Source organism: Barbus barbus (genome assembly GCF_936440315.1).
Source record: "Barbus barbus genome assembly, chromosome: 44".
In the NCBI taxonomy this organism is placed as follows: Eukaryota; Metazoa; Chordata; class Actinopteri; order Cypriniformes; family Cyprinidae; genus Barbus; species Barbus barbus.
Window position 1 is genome coordinate 24,271,924 of NC_136722.1, and position 25,577 is coordinate 24,297,500.

Genomic DNA, 25,577 nt, shown 5'->3' on the forward strand with positions numbered 1-25,577 from the left:
AGTTATAAAATCTCCTGAAGCTTGTGCTGCAATGCAAATCATCTCTATGTAAATCTGTGTACGGGTTACAGCAGATGATGCACGTGAAACATAACAGTGTTTAGGATCTTTTCTCATGTAATGAGTCAAAAACATTGACTCAAGTGTCTGAAGCTTCAGGTTTTTTGATAATTAAATTATAAATGGTTAAAAATGTGCACTATAAATATACATTCGGTTGTCATTTTGACACCACTTTGACTTTACGTGAAAATTTAAGACAGTAATTAAATTTAAATGATCAGATTCGTGTATTGATTTTTAATTTCAGTGGTGAATTTAAAATATAGAGTGGGGGAACTATGACGTCACTTTGTAGGCGGATCGGCTGTTAGCATGAAACTGGCTCCTCGACAAAAAGCCAATAGGATTTTTCCATAGGCTTTTGGATTATCGCAAAAAATAAGCTCTGTGTTCAATCATAGTTCATGAAACTTTCACGTTTTGTCCATCAAGATAATCTTCACAAAATAATATAACTTTGACGAATTTTGAAGAACAAAGTACCACATTTCAGCTCTCATTTTGTTAGGGTGGTTACACAAAACCTTACGGTAAGAACCCAGAGTCTCCGCATCAGTAAGCGATAAACAAGCATCTTCCCTCCGAACACATGTGTTGCATTTCGTGGCAAAGCAAAAAAACATTGTCGAACTACAATATAAAATGCAGGAAACTATTCATTGGTTATTCTACAATTAATTGTATTACAAACTATACTACAACTGGAAGATACTGTAAATTGATAAACTGTTTGGCGTGATGACGTTTAATGTCTCCGGCAGCGCCTAAGAAACGTAACAGCTTTAAAAAATCAGGAGTGTGGTGTAACTGGTGTGTTTTATGTCGTAGAGTAAAACGTGAAACTATCTTGAGCTTGTGTGAACCACGGACCTTATTTAAGGGATTTAACCAAAATCCCATTCAAAAAACCCATTGACTCTGGGACGATGGAACCGGAAGTGCTAAAATGCTCGCTTCTGTGTTTTCGCCTACAAAGTGACATCATAGTTCCACCACTCTATTCTAGCAGTTCCCCCAGAGTGAGTTTATTTAAGGCGACCTTTATTTTAGAACGTTTCCTCATACTGTTTCCATGGCGACACGTCATGATTGTCACGTGACACACATAACACTGTATGACAGATGGATCGCTTTTATTTCTCCCGAAACACATGCAAGTAAGTGGAAATAAAATACGGAAATAAAAATCCCATATGTGGGACTGGGACCATACTCCCAGGGACACGGAAATAAAAATCCCATATGTGGGACCATACTCCCAGGAACACGGAAATAAAAATCCCATATGTGGGACTGTACCTCTCAAAAGGTCAACTCTCTTGATTTCACTGTTTGACTCTTTATTCTGTGAAATGAATCAGGTTAACTAATAGAGAGACGAGCAGATAAGTTTGTGGATAAGTTCAACAAAAATGTATAAAATTTCATGGTAAAACTGTAAATTCTTTTCTTGCCCTTATCGTTTATTTATTTATTTATTTATTTAGTCATTTAGCAGACGCTTTTATCCAAAGCGACTTACAAATGAGGACATAAGAAGCAATCAAAACCAACAAAAGAGCAACAACGTGCAAGTGCTATTACAAGTCTTGGTTAGCCTAACGCAGTACAGATAATTATTATTATTATTGTTATTTTTTAATAAAAAGACATAGATAAAATACAATTAGAATAGATAGTGCTAGAGTTAGAGGGTCAAGTAAAGATGGAACAGATGAGTTTTTAGCCGTTTCTTGAAGATGGGTAAGGATTCGGCTGCTCGGATCGAGTTGGGCAGGTCATTCCACCAGATGGGAACAGTTCATGAAAAAGTCCTTGAAAGTGTTTTTCTGTGTTTTTGGGATGGTACAATAATTCGTTGTTCACTTGAAGAACGCAAGCTTCTAGAGGGCACATAAGTCTGAAGTAAAGAATTTAGGTAAAGGGGTGCAGAGCCAGTGGTGGTTCTGTAGGCAAACATTAATGCCTTGAATTTAATGCGAGCAGCTATTGGTAGCCAGTGCAAATTGATGAACAGAGGCGTGACGTGCGTTCTTTTCGGCTCATTAAAGATTAATCTTGCAGCGGCATTTTGGATTAATTGTAGAGGTTTAATAGAATTGGCTGGAAGACCTGCCAAGAGAGCATTGCAATAGTCAAGTCTGGACAGAACAAGAGCCTGAACAAGGAGTTGCGTTGCATGTTCCGAGAGAAAGGGCCTGATCTTCTTAATATTATATAATGCAAATCTGCAGGACCGGGCAGTTTTAACAATGTGGTCTGAGAAATTCAGCTTATCATCAATCACAACTCCAAGGTTTCTGGCTGTTTTTGAAGGAGTTATGGTAGATGAGCCTAACTGGAAGCTGTTTAAAGACACCATGATAAAAGTTTGATGAGCTCATGTGGCAATGTTTGGCACCTTTAAAGTGGAATAATGGCTACTGTTTTACGTACTATTTAAAAAAATACATTGTCTTCTGTGAATATCAAACACTAACAACAGGAAGCTGCTCACTGTGATTCACATAGCAAATCACTCATATTGGCAGAGGTCAGAGGTCATCTCAGAGGTCACAGGTCAAGCTGGAGCTGTGATAGTTCTTCTATAGGAAGGTGCTGTAGACACAATCATGAATTTTACACAATAAATTGTCATTTAGGGATTCTGCAAGACCACCAGCATCACACCTCTGTCTCCAGATACATATTTGTGTGCCTTTATTGCTTTTTCACAGTGTTATGAAAATGAATGTCTGTTATTAATAAAAAAAAAAGTTAGACAAACTGACATCACTCAGATCTTAGTTGTGTTTCTAATCAATAAAAGCACAAAATCTCAAAGCTGTGCAGCTTCAATCAGTCCATTTGTTTCCGATATATCTTTAAATCAAGTCGTCACCTTTATGTAGCGTTTTTAACAAAACAGATTGTGTCAAAGCAACTTTCCAATATCAAAATAGGAAAATAGTGTCAATAATGTCAAATGACAAGATTAAGCACTCAATTTCCAGTTAAAGGCATTTCATTGTTGAATTCATCGTCCAGCTCAGTTCAGTTCTAATAGTGTCTGTGCAATCAAGTCGACGATATCGCTGGAAATGAAGTGTCCCCAACTAAGCAAGCCAGAGGCGCCAGCGGCAAGGAACCAAAACTCCATCGATGACAGAATGAAGAAGAAACCTTGAGAGAAACCAGGCTCAGTCGAGGACCAGTTCTCCTCTGACCAGACGAACCAGCAGTTCAATTCCAACTGCAGCAAAGTCTTTATTCTCCCTACAGAGAGTATGAATATGAGGAAATAACAAAAACACAATTTCAAAGTGTGAGAGAAGTAAAAGACAAAAATAATAATCAAAGACCAACACAACTGTATCTGAGTGTTTGTGGGTCTGATAGAGACTGCAGAGACACTGATGGACTCTCTGTCTAGTTGTTTCTCTGACTAATGCTTTGACCTCCATGATTATTAAGAGTGAACGATTCATTTATATGATTTTATTTCAGATTAATGTGTGACGATGTTGTTTCACATCCTCCTCTGAGCAGCTGCAGGATCAGTTCAGTCTCTGTGACTCTGACTGACAGAGGTTTTTGTACGACTCTTTATCACTGTGTGAACACAAGACCACCACTGCTGTGGTAACTCTGACAGTAATAATGTCCAGCATCTTCAGTCTGGACTCCACTGATGGTCAGAGTGAAATCTCTTGCAGATGAACTCTTGCCACTGAATCTAGATGGAGTTCCTGACTGGAGGGTGTTTGTTAAATAAATCAGGAGTTTAGGAGCTTCTCCAGGTTTCTGTAAGTACCAGCTTAAAAAGTAACGTGGCGAGCTATATTCAGCCACATCTGTGCTGGTTTTACAGCTGATTTTGACTGTTTCTCCTGGTCGAGCTGCTGTCGTTGAGGGACTCTGAGTGACGCTGATCTGTCCTCTACTCTCTGAAACACAACAAGAAGAAAATCAACTCAAAACTTTGACAATATACTTGAAGAAATGAATTGATATCAAACTTGTGCTCCACAAACCTTGAGCAAACGCTGTGAGAGTCCAGATGAAGATGATGATGAAGGTCATGTTGATGAAGATTGTTGTGTGTGTCAGTGATGAAGTGTTAAACTCACAGCACTATAAACACTCTCAGAGCACTCAAGCATCTGATCAATATGCAAATTAACTGATCCTGTATTTAAATGAGCTTCTAAATGAAGATTGCTCGTTCATTTCATCCTGTCTATCATTGTATCTGCTCATCACACTATTTTATCTTTTTATCTTTTTAATCGTTTTGCAGAATTATTTTGACTGGTGTTTTATCATCTGTCGGTTTATTATGGGATTTGACTATGATTATGGATGAATGAATAACTTTAAACAGTTTGATTAATCTGCTGTTGTATATGAATTGAACATGTATTTCAGCTCAGTTGGTTTGAGGGACCTCTAGAAAACAGCGATGCATTCTGGCTTGTATGGTGCATTGTGGGAATGTTTTGAGCGTGAGCGTTATGTGATCCCTGAGTAGTGCACTGACTAGTGAACTAAGGAGCTGATTGAGACACACTCTTACTGACTGACTCACATGTGAGAATATTTTCATGCACAAATCATGATTTATCAATATGTGTGAACTTTAAAAACAAAAAAAAGAGCTTAAAATTTATAACCAATTCAAACCACATGAAGAAAGACTCCTGATGAGCCAAATGTGTAAAGATTAAGTAAAATAGCAATAAATATTTAAAGGGGAGGTCTAATGCTATTTCATGCATTCTGACTAGTTTACACTGCTAACGAGTTGGATTCTCATGCTAAACATGACTAAAGTCTCAAAAACACGTATGACAGAGTATTTCTGTGCCAAAAACACTCCCTCTGGGTTTGTATAAGTTTCAGATTTATTTATTTTTTCCAGTATGGCCCTATATGAGGTCATAAAGGGTGGAATTGCTTGTATGGGCACTAGCGCGTGCACATCAACCAGAGCGAGAGCAAGAACACATCAACCAGAGCGAGAGCAAGAACACATCAGCCAGAGCGAGAGCAAGAACACATCAGCCAGAGCGAGAGCAAGAACACATCAGCCAGAGCGAGAGCAAGAACATATCAACCAGAGCGAGAGCAAGAACACATCAGCCAGAGCGAGAGCAAGAACACATCAGCCAGAGCGAGAGCAAGAACACATCAGCCAGAGCGAGAGCAAGAACACATCAGCCAGAGCGAGAGCAAGAACACATCAGCCAGAGCGAGAGCAAGAACACATCAGCCAGAGCGAGAGCAAGAACACATCAGCCAGAGCGAGAGCAAGAACACATCAGCCAGAGCGAGAGCAAGAACACATCAGCCAGAGCGAGAGCAAGAACACATCAACCAGAGCGAGAGCAAGAACACATCAGCCAGAGCGAGAGCAAGAACACATCAACCAGAGCGAGAGCAAGAACACATCAGCCAGAGCGAGAGCAAGAACACATCAGCCAGAGCGAGAGCAAGAACACATCAACCAGAGCGAGAGCAAGAACACATCAGCCAGAGCGAGAGCAAGAACACATCAGCCAGAGCGAGAGCAAGAACACATCAGCCAGAGCGAGAGCAAGAACACATCAACCAGAGCGAGAGCAAGAACACATCAGCCAGAGCGAGAGCAAGAACATATCAACCAGAGCGAGAGCAAGAACACATCAGCCAGAGCGAGAGCAAGAACACATCAACCAGAGCGAGAGCAAGAACATATCAACCAGAGCGAGAGCAAGAACACATCAGCCAGAGCGAGAGCAAGAACACATCAGCCAGAGCGAGAGCAAGAACACATCAACCAGAGCGAGAGCAAGAACATATCAACCAGAGCGAGAGCAAGAACACATCAGCCAGAGCGAGAGCAAGAACACATCAGCCAGAGCGAGAGCAAGAACACATCAACCAGAGCGAGAGCAAGAACACATCAGCCAGAGCGAGAGCAAGAACACATCAGCCAGAGCGAGAGCAAGAACACATCAGCCAGAGCGAGAGCAAGAACACATCAGCCAGAGCGAGAGCAAGAACACATCAACCAGAGCGAGAGCAAGAACACATCAACCAGAGCGAGAGCAAGAACACATCAGCCAGAGCGAGAGCAAGAACACATCAGCCAGAGCGAGAGCAAGAACACATCAGCCAGAGCGAGAGCAAGAACACATCAGCCAGAGCGAGAGCAAGAACACATCAGCCAGAGCGAGAGCAAGAACACATCAGCCAGAGCGAGAGCAAGAACACATCAGCCAGAGCGAGAGCAAGAACACATCAGCCAGAGCGAGAGCAAGAACACATCAGCCAGAGCGAGAGCAAGAACACATCAGCCAGAGCGAGAGCAAGAACACATCAACCAGAGCGAGAGCAAGAACACATCAGCCAGAGCGAGAGCAAGAACACATCAACCAGAGCGAGAGCAAGAACACATCAGCCAGAGCGAGAGCAAGAACACATCAACCAGAGCGAGAGCAAGAACACATCAGCCAGAGCGAGAGCAAGAACACATCAACCAGAGCGAGAGCAAGAACACATCAACCAGAGCGAGAGCAAGAACACATCAACCAGAGCGAGAGCAAGAACACATCAACCAGAGCGAGAGCAAGAACACATCAGCCAGAGCGAGAGCAAGAACACATCAGCCAGAGCGAGAGCAAGAACACATCAACCAGAGCGAGAGCAAGAACACATCAACCAGAGCGAGAGCAAGAACACATCAGCCAGAGCGAGAGCAAGAACACATCAACCAGAGCGAGAGCAAGAACACATCAGCCAGAGCGAGAGCAAGAACACATCAGCCAGAGCGAGAGCAAGAACACATCAGCGTGCTTCATTCGGGTTACGTAAGTCCCGAAGTATCGTCACAGAGATTTCTAACAGGTAGATTCTCTCAAGTCTGCACTCGATGCTTCCTCGATATCAAGAACACATCCGGGAACTTTCATGCGTCCTCTGTACTTGTGTTCTTGAGAATTCTTTAAGAAATGGTTGTCCTGTCATGTGACCAATCATATGACAGGAAGCAGGAAATAAACACTTAAAATATAAGACACAAAAAACAAGGTTAAAGTGTGTTAAAATAAAGAATATATTAAATGCACAACAGATAAATAAAGCTGTATTTATTTTTTTCTGAAAGAAACTGTATTAATTAAAATAATTTAATTAATTAGTTAATTAATTTATTTATATAAGTTTTTTTTGTTTGTTTGTTTTTTAATACAAACCTCTGGTTCACACTCAGTACAGCAGGTGGTGGATATGCACCTTAATAGAAGAAGAAGAAGAACACTTGAACAATTAATACAGTGATAGTTTTATTAGTTATTTCTGCACCGAACTTAAACTGCAAACTGTCACCTGAGTGAATTTTTACAAAGCCTGTGTTTAGCAATACAACGAAAGTTTAGTGAAATATATTGATTGGAAGAGACATTTTCATTATCAACTTCAATGATAGCCAATTTTATTTAAAGCATCAAAGATCAGATGTGAGTAAACATAAAATATATAAATTTTAATTTAAATGAATAAAAATGTAATTTGAATTAAAAACCGATACAGTAAAATAACATGAAAATCAGCTCAGTGGTTCTTGAGGAGATGCAGAACAAGAATCTGGTGGAGTTTGCAGAAAACAATCTGATCAATAAACACACTCCAGATCATTTACCTGAAGACAGCAGAGTCATCATTTTGCCATCTTTGCTAATAAATCTCTATTTACCATTTACCAAATCTCTATTTATCTTTATTTCTTCTAAAACAGACACTCATGATTTACTGCACGTTATTTTGGGTCAAGCTTGTTTCTCCAAACACTGTTTTAATGATCATTTTCATTCAGACTTGAAACTGAATGCTGAGAGCATTTAATACCTGTCTTACACATTTCATATCATGATGCTACTGTATAACAGGTCAAAGGTCGTGGCCCAATGGTTAGAGAGTTGGATTTGTAACCCAAAGGTTGTGGGATCGAGTCTTGGTACCGGCAAGGATTGTTTCTGGGGGGAGTGGATGACCAGCGCTCTCTTCCACCCTCAATACTACGACTGAGGTGAGGCCCTTGAGAAAGACACTGAACCCCCAACTGTGTGTGTTTGTTTGCTGCTCACCGCTGTGTGTGTGTGTGTGTGTGTGTGTGTGTGTGCGCTTGTGTGGGGGAAATGCAGAGCACAAATTCTGAGTTTGGAACAAAAATAATATATTTCAGCCTTCAAGCAATAATTATTATAATTTTTTTAAATGAACATTTTGTGTTGTTTTAGAAGAATTCATGTCTGATGTTGAGAAGTGTGTGTGTGTGTGTGTGTGTGTGTGTGTGTGTGTGTGTGAGTGTGTGTGTGTGTGTGTGTGTGTGTGTGAGTGTGTGTGTGTGTGTGTGTGTGTGTGTGTGAGTGTGTGTGTGTGTGTGTGTGTGTGTGTGTGTGTGTGTGTGTGTGTGTGTGTGTGTGTGTGAGTGTGAGTGTGTGTGTGAGTGTGTGTGTGTGTGTGTGTGTGTGTGTGTGAGTGTGAGTGTGTGTGTGTGTGTGTGTGAGTGTGTGTGTGAGTGTGTGTGTGTGTGTGTGTGTGTGTGTGAGTGTGTGTGTGTGTGTGTGTGTGTGTGAGTGTGTGTGTGTGTGTGTGTGTGTGTGTGTGTGTGTGTGTGTGTGTGTGTGAGTGTGTGTGTGAGTGTGTGTGTGTGTGTGTATGTGTGCACCTGGTATTCATCACGTCCTGGGGACCAAATGTCCCCACAAGGATAGTAATACCAGTAAATCTTAATCTTGTGGGGACATTTTTTGGTCCCCATGAGGAAACAAGCTTATAAATCATACAGCATAAAGTTTTTTGAAAATCTAAAAATGCAGCATGTTTCCTGTGAGGGCTAAGTTTAGGTGTAGGGTTGGTGTAGGGCAATAGCACATACAGATTGTACAGTATAAAAACCATTACGCCTATGGGATGTCCCCATAAAACATGGAAACCCAACATGTGTGTGTGTGTGTGTGTGTGTGTGTGTGTGTGTGTGTGTGTGTGTGAGTGTGAGTGTGTGTGTGTGTGTGTGTGTGTGTTTCTCTCTTTCTCTGCTGGAGTTTGTGTTTATTTGAGTGTGACGGAGGTTTTTGTACGACGCTTTCACTAGAATGAAGCACTGTGGTACACTTTTGGTGGAGGAACTAAACTGACGATCGGTAAGTCTCTTCAATTCTATCATTAAAATGTATGATATTTGATTCATTCATTTTAATTCATTTTTAGATTATTTCAGCAAAAACAAAATCTAAATTATTAATTTATTATTAATAATTGCAATATTTTATTTATTGCATCATTTTCTTAAGTTGTATATTTCGTATTGTTTTTAAATCTCATTTATCATTTTACATGAATAATTTAACTTATCTGTTAAATATTATTGTATCTTAATATATTGATGTCAGTAATTGATAATATATTCAATTATATCTTCATATATATATATAATTGTATCTATAATTAATTGTAAATTGAACAATTAAGAGTTTTTAGATGCATGAAAAAGTTTGATAATACAGACTAAATGTAACTGTGTAGGTGTCATCACCAGATAAAGAGAAATTTAGTTAATGAACATGTTAAAAATCAATTATTTAAAATATTAAGTTTAATAGAATCATCATAATACAAACTTAAAATCGCTCTGAAAATTACAGTTGATTATTAGTGTCAAAATAGAAGAATATGTTTAAAATACAAATAATATTGCAATTATTTAAATTAGTTTTCTATATCTTATGACAAAATCACAATATATTAATTAATTTTCATGTGGACAATGTTTTACATGTTCTGTAATTTACTAATTCTGAAATAATCTAATTACTATATTTCTGTCATTTATTTCATAACTTATTTACATTTTATCATTTATGTTGTTTTTAAATGCTATTTTTAATTTTATATGAATAATTACATGCAATTACAAGTATTGATAGCAGGACTTTAAAATCTATTCAGTTATTTCTTGATATATATATATATATATATTTGTCTATAATTCTTGGCTAATTTAACAATAAAGGGTTTGTCATCAGACAACAAGGAACTTGAAGAGCATTTTAAAAATTAATCATTCAAACTATTTAAACTTCAAATTTGCTGATGTTTATGATTGTGAATCTGAATAGCATGAATATTTGAAAAGTACAATTAATATTGAAATGGTCAATAATTTTGTTTTCTAAGTCATATACCGACATCACAATATAATCTTCAATTTACTTGAATAATGTTTTTCCAAAATTCTGAGGATTATTTCAAATGTAACGTATAAATATGAAGTCAAATGATCAGTTGTTCATGTTTTTCTGCTTCTGTTGTGTGTTTGTGTGTTTCAGCTGGTCCCGCAGTGAAGCCCTCCGTGTCTCTGCTGCCTCCCTCTTCTCTGCAGATCTCTGGAGGCTCAGCCGCACTGCTCTGCCTGCTCAGCTCTTACTCTCCACAGGGGGCGCAGGTGAGCTGGATGCTGGACGGGGCAGTGGTCAGCGAGGGGGTTCAGACCAGCGCAGAGAGCGAGCGGGACGGACGCTACAGCCGCAGCAGCGTCCTGAGCCTCAGCAAAGCAAGCTGGGAAGGCGCAGACCGCTTCGTCTGCAGAGTAACACATGACGGATCTGCTCAAGACACCTTGTTCCTCAAGAGCTCCGAGTGCTGATGTTTCTCCAGTGAAGAGCAGCAGGATTCACAGCAGTCACGTGATTTACAGCTCAATACTCAAGCAGTCTTTCAATCTGCTGCCATTGCTGTTCATTCAATAAAGCTTCTGAACGCCTTACATTTGTGTTGGACTGCATCATTGATCAGTGTGTCCTTCCTTCACTAAAGTTTCAGCTGCTGGTGATGATTGTAATAGTTGAGAACAGCTGCGTTTAGCAGTAAATGTGAACTGAAGCTCTTGGGGTTTGAACATGGTCTCTGGAGACGGAGCTGCTCTATTCTGAGACGATCAGAATCACTAAAGCTGTAAATGCAAATCTGATTTCCACCTCAAACTCACAGTTTCTCTGTTTGATCGGTTCAACGCTCTGAACTGGATCAGTTTCACTTCTGCTCATGAGTTATGAGATAGTTATGAAGTTTGAGTGGTAGTTTCATAAGACAAGTTTATCAGTATGATTGTAGTACAATCTACAAAAACATAGCACAAAAACTACTAAACTCTAACAGAGAAAACATTTGTGTGTTTTTGGATTGATTTGATATCAGTTCATCTCAAAACCAGAGCATAATTGACCTATCAGTAAGCCCCTCCCCTCGAATGCAGCCTAGCCAATGGCAGTCGAGTATCAGTTGCACGGGGACCAGAACTCGGACATCTTTAGGTTTCAGCGCCATAGAGAAACATTAGAAGATGCGACGCTTGCATCGGTTTTATGGGGTTTATGCTTCAAAAATGCAAAAATTATGTGCCTGATGTTCTTGTAACACTGATTCCAGGTATCCTGAGAGGATGGGCAATATAATTTATTTTATTACATTTCCTGAATCCAAACAAAACAGAGCAAAATGTCCCTAAGTATTCAACCCCAATACTAATGAAGACAAAAACGTTCATTTTCTGGTTGTTACAATTTTCATCTGCTCAAGCAGAACATTGATCACAGTTTAAAGCCCTAAACACTGCAGGATTTTCAGCTGTCCCAGACGAAAGATTGGCATCGTGAAACAATCGTAGCGTTTTCCTAATCGGTGGTCTTGTGTCATACAGTGAGACAGGCACGTGCACAGGTAAGGCTCAACCTGTGCTGAACACATGCCCTTTTTTCCTTACACTCCCTTTTTTTTGGTGGTGTTGTTTTTTTTCTGGTTTTTTTTCCTTCAATAAATCAATGCTATTGGTCACACTTTACGTTTGCCTGCCTGCTTTACAAATATTTAGCCAATGAGAGAGAGGAATTAAAGAGCTTGTGACTAATGCTGCGTTCCAGGCAGGTTTTTGAGCCCGTAAGTCACGACTTCAAACCACGACTCACAACTTTGTAGCGTTCTGGGCAAGTCACGCCAAACTGCCTGAGAGCAAGGAATTGTGGTAGCTAGATGTAAACAAACCAGCATCACAGCATAAATCTTGTTGGATCCGCTCAAACTGTAAAATATCATAACTCCACCCCCTCTATCTGGACTGAATGAACTGAAGTTCCACAGCAGCTGAACGAAGTCTTGCAAGGGTAAATAAAGATCATGTTGTTTGAATAAGTACAGCATTTTCTTTACGCAAGAAACACTGTCTATAAAGGCCCATATTTTATGTATTTGAGGTCTGAGATGTGTGGGACCTAGTCATAGCCAAAACACTTAAATAGCCTGTGCAAAATCTGAGCGCCCATATAGCTACAACAAACTTTATAATCTGTTGATGAAAACGTAATTTGATGCCGCCGTTAATGACAGACAAAATGCACATTTGCAGACATTCGCTGGTCATAAACCCTGTTGCATTTGAGTGATCCTCATCACCTAGGTAAAATCTATTTAAGAATATATATATTTTCTTTGATTTATGACTGCTGATACACTTAATTTATTAACATTTAATCATATTATAGGGTCACATGCACTAGCGTAACCAGAAATGTTTAGGTGGGGGCCTGAAACAACGGGGCTTCGCTGATGATTTCATAATCAAGCGTCTCTGTCAGTTCACGCACATCGAGGACTGCAGAAATGTGCTCAGCTGCAAACTATGCAGTTTGTTTAGGCGACCAGGATCTAGCACAACGTTTATGTGTTTCTTTCCACAAAGGACGCATCTGTTTAGCGGATCAAACACTGTACCGATGCTAATATGATGCTTTCAACACGCTTCGTTAAGAAGTTTCCGATCGATAAATCCAGCACCCTCTGGTGGTCTGGCGGGTTTCATTTGTAGACGGTCCGGATTTATCAGTATTTCTATTCAAATTTAACACATGGTTCATGTTTACGCTGTTAATATGCAGGTATTCACTAGCTAGCTAATTCTTAATCTAGTACTCTACTCTCACATGTAGGCTATAAACGCAGTAAAACATGGTTTTAATTAATCACTGTGATCACTGTGAAATCTTAATATTTTATCATGCAGAATGTAATATTCTGTATATACATATATATGTGTGTGTGACCCTGGACCACAAGATCAGTCTTAAGTCGCTGGGATATATTTGTAGCAATAGCCAAAAATACATGGTCACAATTATCATTTTTTTATTTTATGCCAAAAATCATTAGGATATTTAGTAAAGATCATGTTCCATGAAGATATTTAGTGAATTTCCTACTGTAAATATATCAAAACTTCATTTTTGATTAGTAATATGCATTGCTAAGAACTTAAATTGGACAACTTTAAAGGAGATTTTCATAATATTTAGATTTGTTTGCACCCTCAGATACCAGATTTTCAAATAGTTGTATCTCAGCCAAATATTGTCCTATCATAACAAACTCGTGATGGCAACCAAAAAACGTGAAGATAAAGGTGGTTTGGAGAAGCAGAAAGAAAAAAGCGAACAGTTACGTCAGGTTATTTTTGGCCCGTCTCTCTCACTAAACACAGCATGTGGTCTACAGCACTATAATAAAATCCCAAGACAACCCTAGTCTGAGCGTCCACTGCTATTTATCACTCAGCATTGTCTGGCATGAATATTCCATTCATTCATAAAGAGACAGCAGCGATTCTACAACGGGTTACACTTGAGAGATATTGAGTTAGTAAAGGAAGTAGCCTATAAGGTAGCCAAGTATATTAGTTCCATGTGGCACAGTGTGACCTGCAGTGATCTTATAGCTAAAGTCGTGCAGTGTGTTTTGGGCTTAATAGAGCTGTTTTGACTCCTAACTCAGTTCTGAGCTCATGTGTAGTTGCTGTGTTTGTCTCTGTGTGTCAGTAGTGAGTGATAGTGTTTGAGCAGCTGCAGGATCAGTTCAGTCTCTGTGACTCTGACTGACAGAGGTTTTTGTACGACTCTTTATCACTGTGTGAACACATGATCACCCGCACAATCACCATCAGAATCTGTTCTGCAATGAAAACTCTGACAGTAATAATGTCCAGCATCTTCAGTCTGGACTCCACTGATGGTCAGAGTGAAATCACTCTTAGATCCACTGCCACTGAATCTAGATGGAGTTCCTGACTGGAGGATGCTTGCAGCATAAATCAGGAGTTTAGGAGCTTCTCCAGGTTTCTGTAAGTACCAGAATAAATAATCATCCTGATCACTATCCCTATACACATCTGTGCTGGTTTTACAGCTGATTCTGACTGTTTCTCCTGGTTGAGCTGCTGTCGTTGAGGGACTCTGAGTGACGCTGATCTGTCCTCTACTCTCTGAAACACAACAAGAAGAAAATCAACTCAAAACTTTGACAATATACTTGAAGAAATGAATTGATATCAAACTTGTGCTCCACAAACCTTGAGCAAACGCTGTGAGAGTCCAGATGAAGATGATGATGAAGGTCATGTTGATGAAGATTGTTGTGTGTGTCAGTGATGAAGTGTTAAACTCACAGCACTATAAACACTCTCAGAGCACTCAAGCATCTGATCAATATGCAAATGATCCTGTATTTAAATGAGCTTCTAAATGTAGATTGCTCGTTCATTTCTTCCTGTCAGTCATTTTATCTGCTCATCACACTATTAAATCTTTCTTTTGTACAATTATTTTGACTGGTGTTTCATCTGTTGGTTTATTACAGCATGGAATACGATTATGGATGTATTAATGACTTTAACCTGTTAGCCAGCACCCCCCAGTTTGGGCCTCACAGGTGAAAATGACCTACCTAAATTAAAATAGTAACAGTTCCTGACAATAGTGTGCTACACACACAATTTAGGTATCTTTGGAAAGAAGACACTCTAGGCTTTACTATCCATCATCCAGAGTTGATAATACTCAAAAAGATAAAAAGTTATAGACATATTTCCCTATATCCTTCAGCTAAAGTTATTTGGGGAGGAGATTTCAATACTGTGTTTAATGAAAGCATTGATAGATGGCCTCCTGAAACTAGACCGGGCCCTTCTAGTGACCTGGATAATGTGTTTAAGATTAGGTCTTATTGATGTGTGGCGATGTAAGAACAGGGAAGAATATACATGGACACATCTCAATGACACTTTTAAAATTAAATGGTTGATAGAGTTTATGAAGAATAGAGATAGTCCTTGGAATGCATTTCCTAATTATATAATTAATACTCTTGGAGGCATAGACTTTTTGTTGAAATATAATTTCTCTGTTGACAAAATTCCTGTTAAATTGGCCGGTTTTCACAGACAAGCCCTGTTAGCATGGAAATTGATATATAAGCACAATATTTCATATGGAATAATAAGGACATATTATTTAAAAACAAATCTTTATTCTATCATACTTGGTTCAAGGAAGGTATTCTTTTAGTAAGACAATTAGTTCATTCCCATGGGTACTTGTTGTCCTATACTGAATTTCTTCAGAAATGACCATTAAAACCAAGAGAATTTGCTGTTGTTTTTGACGCAATTCCAAAGAGTGTGATGTTAGTTTTAAAAAACTGTGTCTCAGAAGACATTAATTTTGATTGAAGATGTTGATGTTTTAAAACAACAGTGTATCAATAAGATTATAAGCAAGTGTCTTACAAAATACTTCATAGAATTGATCCTGCTAAGCATGTTTTGGAAAGATTTAAGCTTAATATTTAGTATTCCTGTGAATTTTGAAGCATTGAAAACATGTAATGCTCTGAAAGCACTGACATTTATGTGATTTCCTTCCTTTATTTTTTCTCTTTCTTGTTCAATTTCTCTGGCAGCTAATGTTAATTTGATTATCTGAATATGTCATACCTCTTGTTCTTGTGGCATTGAATCAATAAAGCATAAAAAAAGTAAAAATACAGCTCACAAATCTTATTTTACTTGGAAAATATCACATTCATGTGAAAAAATTGAGTAAAGCTAAGCCAAACTGAACATTTTATAAAAGAGATTAAACAATATGGTTCTACGTTTGATAAAATTAAGAACTAAAAAGCAAGAAAGACCGATGAAGCTTGTTGTAATTGTACTCCTGGCATGAATTGTTTCACTTATTTTTATGAATGTTTATTTGTTTTTGTACTTGCTTGAACAAACTCTTGTGTAACTTTTGCATAATAATAAAAAAATACTCACAAATCTGTTTTTAGAACAGTACAAGCTTTTTTACTGTATAGTCACAGTTATATTGAGTTACATTTAATAAATAAAACATGAACTTTAATAATCATATACTTTTTTGTTTGTTTGTTTGTTTGTTTGTTTGTTTGTTTAGATAAATCGCTCAGAGGGGTTTGACCAAACGATAAGTTTTTTATTTATTCTTATAAATCATCCAAGCACCCGATTCCTAGCTATTTCTAATATACATTTGATATGACTAAATATTATTAAATTGTAGAGAAATTCCAAGATCAGTTCCCTCTTCACCTAGTATTTTCATCGGGTCAGTCGTAGAAAAATCTGATTGGTTGATAACTTTTGACGTTTAATCCAGGTGTGAAGAGAATGAATATCTAGCGCAAGAGCACGAGAGATGCGCGCGTGCACAGGACACAGTTTGAGCGCGCACACGCACACTTGAGCGAGAGGAGAGACACGTTTTAATGCGCGCACTCTCTCTGCTCGAGAGCAGCGTATATCCGAGAGCGCGCGTCCGGCTGCAAAACAGCTGCATGAGTGTTTGTAAGATGAACTCCAATCTCTATTAGGTGATGGATCTAAGAGAACAATGAACCAAATCAAAGCCTCAAAGCTGTGCAGATTCAATCAGTCCAGTTCCAGCATTACTATTCTCCCTACAGAGAGTCTAAATATGAGGAGAAAGAGCAAAAACAAGAGAGAGAAACAACAGAGTTATTTCACATCCTCCTCTGAGCAGCTGCAGGATCAGTTCAGTCTCTGTGACTCTGACTGATGGAGGTTTTTGTACGACTCTTTATCACTGTGTGAACACCCAGCTACTGATATAGTGTGCACTCTGACAGTAATAATGTCCAGCATCTTCAGTCTGGACTCCACTGATGGTCAGAGTGAAATCACTCTTAGATCCACTGCCACTGAATCTAGATGGAGTTCCTGACTGGAGGCTGTTTGCATAATAAATCAGGAGTTTAGGAGCTTCTCCAGGTTTCTGTAAGTACCAGGATAACCAATCATCAGAACCATCATTGAACACATCTGTGCTGGTTTTACAGCTGATTCTGACTGTTTCTCCTGGTTGAGCTGCTGTCGTTGAGGGACTCTGAGTGACGCTGATCTGTCCTCTACTCTCTGAAACACAACAAGAAGAAAATCAACTCAAAACTTTGACAATATACTTGAAGAAATGAATTGATATCAAACTTGTGCTCCACAAACCTTGAGCAAACGCTGTGAGAGTCCAGATGAAGATGATGATGAAGGTCATGTTGATGAAGATTGTTGTGTGTGTCAGTGATGAAGTGTTAAACTCACAGCACTATAAACACTCTCAGAGCACTCAAGCATCTGATCAATATGCAAATGAACTGATCCTGTATTTAAATGAGCTTCTAAACATAGCAAAGATCAGTCAACAAGATGCTGCTCTTATGTATAAAAAAAATAAACATGTTGCCATATATGTTACCTATAAGGTGATATATAATTTTCACATACATTCCCTGGGTAGTTATAAAATCCCCATATCAAAATTTGCTTATGTAAACATTTTAATGATGATTTTTATATGGTATTGTATGTAGAAAGCATATCAAAAATATGTATTTTATTTATATAGAAAACGTTATTAAAACATATTGACTGTACAAAAATCTGTATGTTTATAGGGTAGAGTGGGGGGAAACGCCCCCCTTAAGGATTGTGCAATTTAAATGTGTTCAGAAAAGTTATCACAGTTTTAGTGACAATGACATAAATTATAAACCAAGTATGAAAAATGTCCAGAGTTTTCATGTTTTTTAGATTTTTAACAAAAATTAAATTGTGCCTAGTTGGCGTTTTAACCCACCTATGGAGCAAAATGCCCCCAGTCTGACAAAGCAATTTGCTTTAAACATGTACAGCAAAATCAGAGTACAGGCAGTTCTAGCTTAAAATGAAAAACAGAATATATCAATAATTATGAATTACAAAATTATTATTTTTTTACCCATTGACTATGTTTGAGAAAAAAATGATGTCATTCTGAAAATATAATTATAGTTGTATTCAATAACACGTACTCTCTATCTACAGGCACTACTGTTCTCATATCATATATATCTGTGATGTTCTACAAAACAACAAGCTTTAAAACACTTTTTTTCTTCCTGCTGAATGATAATTTACTGTGAAATCTGTTTTCTCTCCAGTACATCACCAGTGTAAGCTTCATCGTGAAAACTTCTACATCAATCTTGTCAACGTAGTCCATAGATACAATAACAATTTATCTTGACTTTCTCTTGTGGTTATTTTGGGAAAAATAGTAGGGGTCGTTTTACCCCACTCTACCCTATGTTTCTGTAATAATGATTTTAAATACATATCTTTTATATTTACTTACATAATATCAACATTTATTGATGGGTTTTAGGATGGATATACATGTACGTGATATACCTGTCCAATATTATACACATATTTGAATGGGCTGGATATAGGCTACATGTTAATACATAAAATTGTTTCAATTTCTAATATAGGTTTCATATATATTTTTACTTCATATGACAAAATACCTCATATATGGAAGTTAATTATATATGTGCATTACATTTGTGTATGTAGAGTGTTTTTTGCATTTGTGTTTCAACAGTAGTGTTCAGTAACTGAGATCAGCTGCTGGTTTTACAGTCGATGGGAGAAACTGAGACACAGTTTATGGTGGTTTTAGTATCATAAATCAGCAACACCACGTCTGGTCTTTATATGAAACATTTGCTGAACCAACCTGAAATAGGCTTACACAATTTGAAAAGTTGAAACAATGATTATAATGGTATCCTTCATGACAGATTTATGGCTGATTTGAAATGTATTATTGAACTGTGAGTTTCTGTTATTGAATTGAAGTTTAGTTATTCATTATAGGAGCTGTATTTGCGTTACTGAAAACTGTGACCATGATGATTTTATAATACATGTCTTCTTGCAGTGATGTTAACATGCTTTAAATCGCTAATAGACTTTATAAAACGTTTATGACAGCGCTGGGAACAGAAGTTGTAGTCGTACGTCACTCAGTTTGGCACAGGTTCTATGGTACAAACTCATTTTACCAGCACAGACCTATTCAATCTAAATATAAAGTGAAAATAATAATCTAATCCTTAGCACATTTCCAAATAAACATATAAATTACATCAAAAAGACATAACACCCTTTCCACGAATGCATTGGTGACAGGAATGCTCAAAGCCAAAGATGCCAGAGCTGTCATGTTTGGGGCACTTTGATGCAACAGGATTTGTTGTTGCTGCGATTTCCTTTACGCGTGGCAAAAGAACACAGAATTCATCATACAGCTGGTTTATGTCCAGTTTAAAGCTCATTTTTAATGCTTCAGTTGCTCCACAGAGGTCTTGGAAGCTAAATTCCTGTTTGATAGCCAGGCATGAGATGTGCTATATAGTTGGCATCAGTGAAATCAAACCACTTGTTTAGGTAAGCAAGCGCTCTTTGATAGACCATAAGAAAGTCCAGCTCTATAACAGCGGCCTGTGCGGTAGGAAACTGTTGCAAGAGATGATTGTCTCCAATCCAGAGAATCTATCCTTTTCCCTTTGTGCGAGTTTCAATTTAAGATCGGTCATCAACTCGAAAAGCTCACACACAGTTGTCATCTCCCTCAATGTTAAGTACGGCGTCTAAAAAAAACTTTGAGGCTATTTTGCAAAAACATCAGGTATGCCTGGAATTCACAAGACACACCATTTGCGCAAAGTGAAAGTAAAACAGTGTTGTTGTGGCACAAAGTTTCTGCACTGCCACAGCATGTTCAGTGTTTTCTAATTATTATTATTATTTTGTAATTATTATTATTATTATGTTTTTTTTTTAATTGTGGAATTGAAATTTAAAGGAATACTAAATAAAATGTTACAGAAACTAGCATTACTCTTCTCCCTATATGGAGAGTAAGAACATAAGGAGACAAACAAGAGAGAGAGAGAGAGAGAAACAACAGAGTTATTTCACATCCTCCTCTGAGCAGCTGCAGGATCAGTTCAGTCTCTGTGACTCTTGACTGACCGAGGTTTTTGTACGACTCTTTATCACTGTGTGAACACATAACCACCACTGCTGTGTAAACTCTGACAGTAATAATGTCCAGCATCTTCAGTCTGGACTCCACTGATGGTCAGAGTGAAATCACTCTTAGATCCACTGCCACTGAATCTAGATGGAGTTCCTGACTGGAGGGTGTTTGCTAAATAAATCAGGAGTTTAGGAGCCTCTCCAGGTTTCTGTAAGTACCAGGCTAAACGCTGCCCATAACTAGTACTGTACACATCTGTGCTGGTTTTACAGCTGATTCTGACTGTTTCTCCTGGTTGAGCTGCTGTCGTTGAGGGACTCTGAGTGACGCTGATCTGTCCTCTACTCTCTGAAACACAACAAGAAGAAAATCAACTCAAAACTTTGACAATATACTTGAAGAAATGAATTGATATCAAACTTGTGCTCCACAAACCTTGAGCAAACGCTGTGAGAGTCCAGATGAAGATGATGATGAAGGTCATGTTGATGAAGATTGTTGTGTGTGTCAGTGATGAAGTGTTAAACTCACAGCACTATAAACACTCTCAGAGCACTCAAGCATCTGATCAATATGCAAATGAGCTGATCCTGTATTTAAATGAGCTTCTAAATGAAGATTACTCGTTAATTTCATCCTGTCTATCATTGTATCTGCTCATCACACTATTTTATCTTTTTAATTGTTTTGCAGAATTATTTTGACTGGTGTTTTATCATCTGTCGGTTTATTACAGGATTTGACTATGATTATGGATGAATTAATAACTTTAAACAGTTTGATTAATCTGTTGTTGTATATGAATTTAACATGTATTTCAGCTCAGTTGGTTTGAGGGACCTCTAGAAACAGCGATGCATACTGGCTTGTATGGTGCATTGTGGGAATGTTTTGAGCGTGAGCGTTATGTGATCCCTGAGTAGTGCACTGACTAGTGAACTAAGGAGCTGATTGAGACACACTCTTACTGACTGACTCACATGAGAATATTTTCATGCACAAATCATGATTTATCAATAAGTGTGAACTTTAAAAAGAAAAAGAAAAAAAAAGAGCTTAAAATTTATAACCAATTCAAACCACATGAAGAAAGACTCCTGATGAGCCAAATGTGTAAAGATTAAGTAAAATAGCAATAAATATTTAAACGAGAGGTCTAATGCTATTTCATGCATTCTGACTAGTTTACTCTGCTAACGAGTTGGATTCTCATGCTAAACATGACTAAAGTCTCAAACACACGTATGACAGAGTATTTCTGTGCCAAAAACACTCCGTCTGGGTTTGTATAAGTTTCAGATGTATTCATTTTTTCCAGTATGGCCCTATATGAGGTCATAAAGGGTGGAATTGCTTGTATGGGCACTAGCGCGCGCACGTGCATTTGTAAAACGTGCGATCTTGGGAGAGTGATGTCACCTATTGGGCATGTTGTGTGTTGCATGTTTGTTCTCTTCTCTTGCTCTCGCTTTCTCTCTCTCCCTGTCGCTGATGTTCATCATTCATCAGTACTGAGTGAACGCCGCAGAAATCCAAGAAGTATAAGACGGCAAAGAAACCATGCCGGGGTGCTGAAGGCTATGCGCTCACTCTTTGTCCTGATCCAGAGATGTTCTCTTTTGTGTAGTTCAGTGTGACCGAGTGCAGTCTTTACCTCTTCACATTGTGAGCTAATTTCTCAATCGCAAACTACGAGAGAGGGTATTCTCTGTATGTCAATTATTTTGTTTTGCTTTAAATTTTTGTGTAAATACTTCTGTTTGCCTTTTTGGAAGCGCTAGGGAGAGGGTGCCATTTACTTTGAACTTGAGATTTTTTTTTTTAAAAAAAGCTATTTGTTTAATTTTGGGTTTGTGCTTTTCTGGATCGGGGGATTGATGTGACCATCAGACCTTTTTTTTTTTTTTTTATGCCCTCATTTACCCCCTAGACTAACTGGGAGGTTCGTAACAAATACAAATTAGCAAAAGTCAAGCTGTGATACCAAACAGGACCACAGGGAGGTGCCAAAGACCAGTAAACCTCCTGCCTTGACCTGACTGTACTACTCTACAGATCATTCAGAATCACTAAACCTCTGACCACCGTATAATCTAAACACCTTCAGCCAGCATCACTCTTGCTTTTAAGCCAAATACATGCTGAAAAGAATAATTTAATGACCTCTAGATGCAAGTCACTCTTCTCTCCACAGTCTTTGATGAAATCATCCGTGTTTTCTCTGCATTAGCGCTGTTTCAACTTTCTGTTTGAATTTGCTTACTGGATCCTTGGACTTCCCAGGAGTTTACTGGTTTAAAACCTGCTTCTTTTCATTTTTCAGGTATTGTTTTCGTTATAGAGTACTGATTCAAATTAGTAATAAATAATCAATTATTATTCTACTACTCGGCATACCAGCCCACTGATGAATAGAATACATTTTTAGTAACTTTTATTTATATTTGTTTTGAATGAATCACTAGTGTTCATACATTAAAAGACATTTAGAGATGATCAGGCTGTTTTTGTGAAAGTCACTTTAGTCCAATAATCCATGTGAGGTGTTGAGAAGAGCTGATGTTGAGTCTCATATCAGTGTGTGTGTGTGTGTGTGTGTGTGTGTGTGAGTGTGTGTGTGTGTGTGCGTGTGTGTTTCTCTCTTTCTTTGCTGGAGTTTGTGTTTATTTGAGTGTGACAGAGGTTTTTGTACAAGCTTTCACTAGAATGAAGGAGGAACTAAACTGAAGATCGGTAAGTCTTCAATTCTATCATTAAAATGTATTGTTTTACTTTTTAGATTATTTTAGCAAGCATTTAGAAACAAACAAAAATAATATGGGAAAGTGAAAAAATAATTATTTCATGACATTTATTTTTTACATTTCAAGGCATATTTCATGTTGTTTTTAAATATCCTTTGAAATTTGACATGAGCAATTTCAGAATTTTCATTAACATTTCATTGCTTTATATTTTCTGACATATTCAATAATTTCTTAAATTTTTTTTTTTTTTTCCACAATTCTTTGTAAATTTAACAAATAAGAGTTTTTGAAATGTATGACAAAAGTTGAATGATATGGACAAAATAATTCTAATTTTGTTGGCGTCATTATCAGGCAAAAAGTGAATAATTTTGAACATATTTATTAATATTTTTGATTGTGAGTTTCTTAATATGTTCAAAAAACAATATTTAAATTAGTTTTCTAAATATATAAATAATCAATTTGCATGTGGACAATGTTTTAAAAATCAGCTTGTGATTAAACTCTACCTTATTCAGGAAAGAAGTGAGTACCAGCACTTCTTTTTTTCCACTTCAAGCACTGGTCTGCAGAGTAACACATGACGGATCTGCTCAAGAGACCTTGTTCCTCAAGAGCTCCGAGTGCTGATGTTTCTCCAGTGAAGAGCAGCAGGATTCACAGCAGTCACGTGATTTACAGCTCAATACTCAAGCAGTCTTTCAATCTGCTGCCATTGCTGTTCATTCAATAAAGCTTCTGAACGCCTTACATTTGTGTTCGACTGCATCATTGATCAGTGTGTCCTTCCTTCACTAAAGTTTCAGCTGCTGTTGATGGATTGTAATAGTTGAGAACAGCTGCGTTTTAATGTAGGTCTACTCATTCTAATATATTAAACTCATCTTAACATTGCTGGTAGGCTATCGTTGCACAAATCAAGACACTCTTTATGTTTAAAAGGTACAAATTAGAAGAGTTCTACACTAATGTGCTGTCACTGTATCTTCTTTTTAGCGCTGTCCTCCAATTTTATCAATAAAATATCTTAATCACTGAAGAGCTACATTATCTTTCTCAACAAGGAGCTGGTAACATCATCGTTTCTAAATCAATTAAAGCCACAGCTTCACTAGAAACACGGCAAAACGGTGGTAATTCATATATACACAGCCTCTCTCTCTCTCATAAATGAACACTTGATAAATGACACTTTTCTGAGGATAGAATATTGAAGTGGAGATCCTAAACTGCCAGCTATTTTCAGAAAGCAAGCGTGTTTATCCACAGTGGAGAGAGCGTGCACATGGCTGCTAGGTGGACAAAAACAAGGATCACACTCAGCAGATATTTCTGTATCGATCAAGTGGGAAGATCTTTATATCAGGCAACCCATGTTGTGTTCCTCTGTGTCATATTAAACCTTGTTGTAGCCTATATATTATGCTCTATTCATTATTTCCAAGAAACCTTGCACTTTTCTACTCCGGTTTGAACGTTGCTCTTTTATTCAAACTAAGTGCGGTCCACTGCAGCACACATGCCACAATATCATACAGAGACAGCTGTAGCCTATCGCCAAATCTCTGCAGTGTAATCTACAAAAAACCCACATAGTTGAGTCAACCCCATCTGTATCAGGACAGATCACAGTAGAGCTGATTTGACTCCTAACTCAGTTCTGAGCTCATGTGTAGTTGCTGTGTTTGTCTCTATGTGTCAGTAGTGAGTGATAGTGTTTGAGCAGCTGCAGGATCAGTTCAGTCTCTGTGACTCTGACTGACAGAGGTTTTTGTACGACTCTTTATCACTGTGTGAACACATTACCGCTGTGTCGACTCATACAGTAATAATGTCCAGCATCTTCAGTCTGGACTCCACTGATGGTCAGAGTGAAATCACTCTTAGATCCACTGCCACTGAATCTAGATGGAGTTCCTGACTCGAGGCTGTTTGCAGCATAAATCAGGAGTTTAGGAGCTTCTCCAGGTTTCTGTAAGTACCAGGATAAATAATCATCAGAACCATCATTGTACACATCTGTGCTGGTTTTACAGCTGATTCTGACTGTTTCTCCTGGTTGAGCTGCTGTCGTTGAGGGACTCTGAGTGACGCTGATCTGTCCTCTACTCTCTGAAACACAACAAGAAGAAAATCAACTCAAAACTTTGACAATATACTTGAAGAAATGAATTGATATCAAACTTGTGCTCCACAAACCTTGAGCAAACGCTGTGAGAGTCCAGATGAAGATGATGATGAAGGTCATGTTGATGAAGATTGTTGTGTGTGTCAGTGATGAAGTGTTAAACTCACAGCACTATAAACACTCTCAGAGCACTCAAGCATCTGATCAATATGCAAACACACTCCACATCATTTACCTGAACACAGCAGAGTCATCATTTTGCCATCTTTGCTAATAAATCTCTATTTACCATTTACCAAATCTCTATTTATCTTTATTTCTTCTAAAACAGACACTCATGATTTACTGCACGTTATTTTGGGTCAAGCTTGTTTCTCCAAACACTGT

At 38.0% G+C, this 25,577-nt stretch overlaps 1 long non-coding RNA gene and 1 gene segment (V, D, J or C); one reads left to right on the forward strand and one right to left on the reverse strand.

Annotated features, from left to right (window-relative positions):
* Window positions 1-2,696: 2,696 nt before the first annotated feature.
* Window positions 2,697-25,577, reverse strand: part of LOC306863416 (Ig kappa chain V-III region PC 4050-like) — a 32,963-nt gene continuing 10,082 nt past the window's right edge. The window contains exon 3 of the V gene segment in view: window positions 2,697-3,730.
* Window positions 9,062-10,849, forward strand: LOC306863428. Its single transcript, XR_013783682.1, has 2 exons — window positions 9,062-9,227; window positions 10,413-10,849. It is a non-coding gene; the product is annotated as an uncharacterized lncRNA (long non-coding RNA).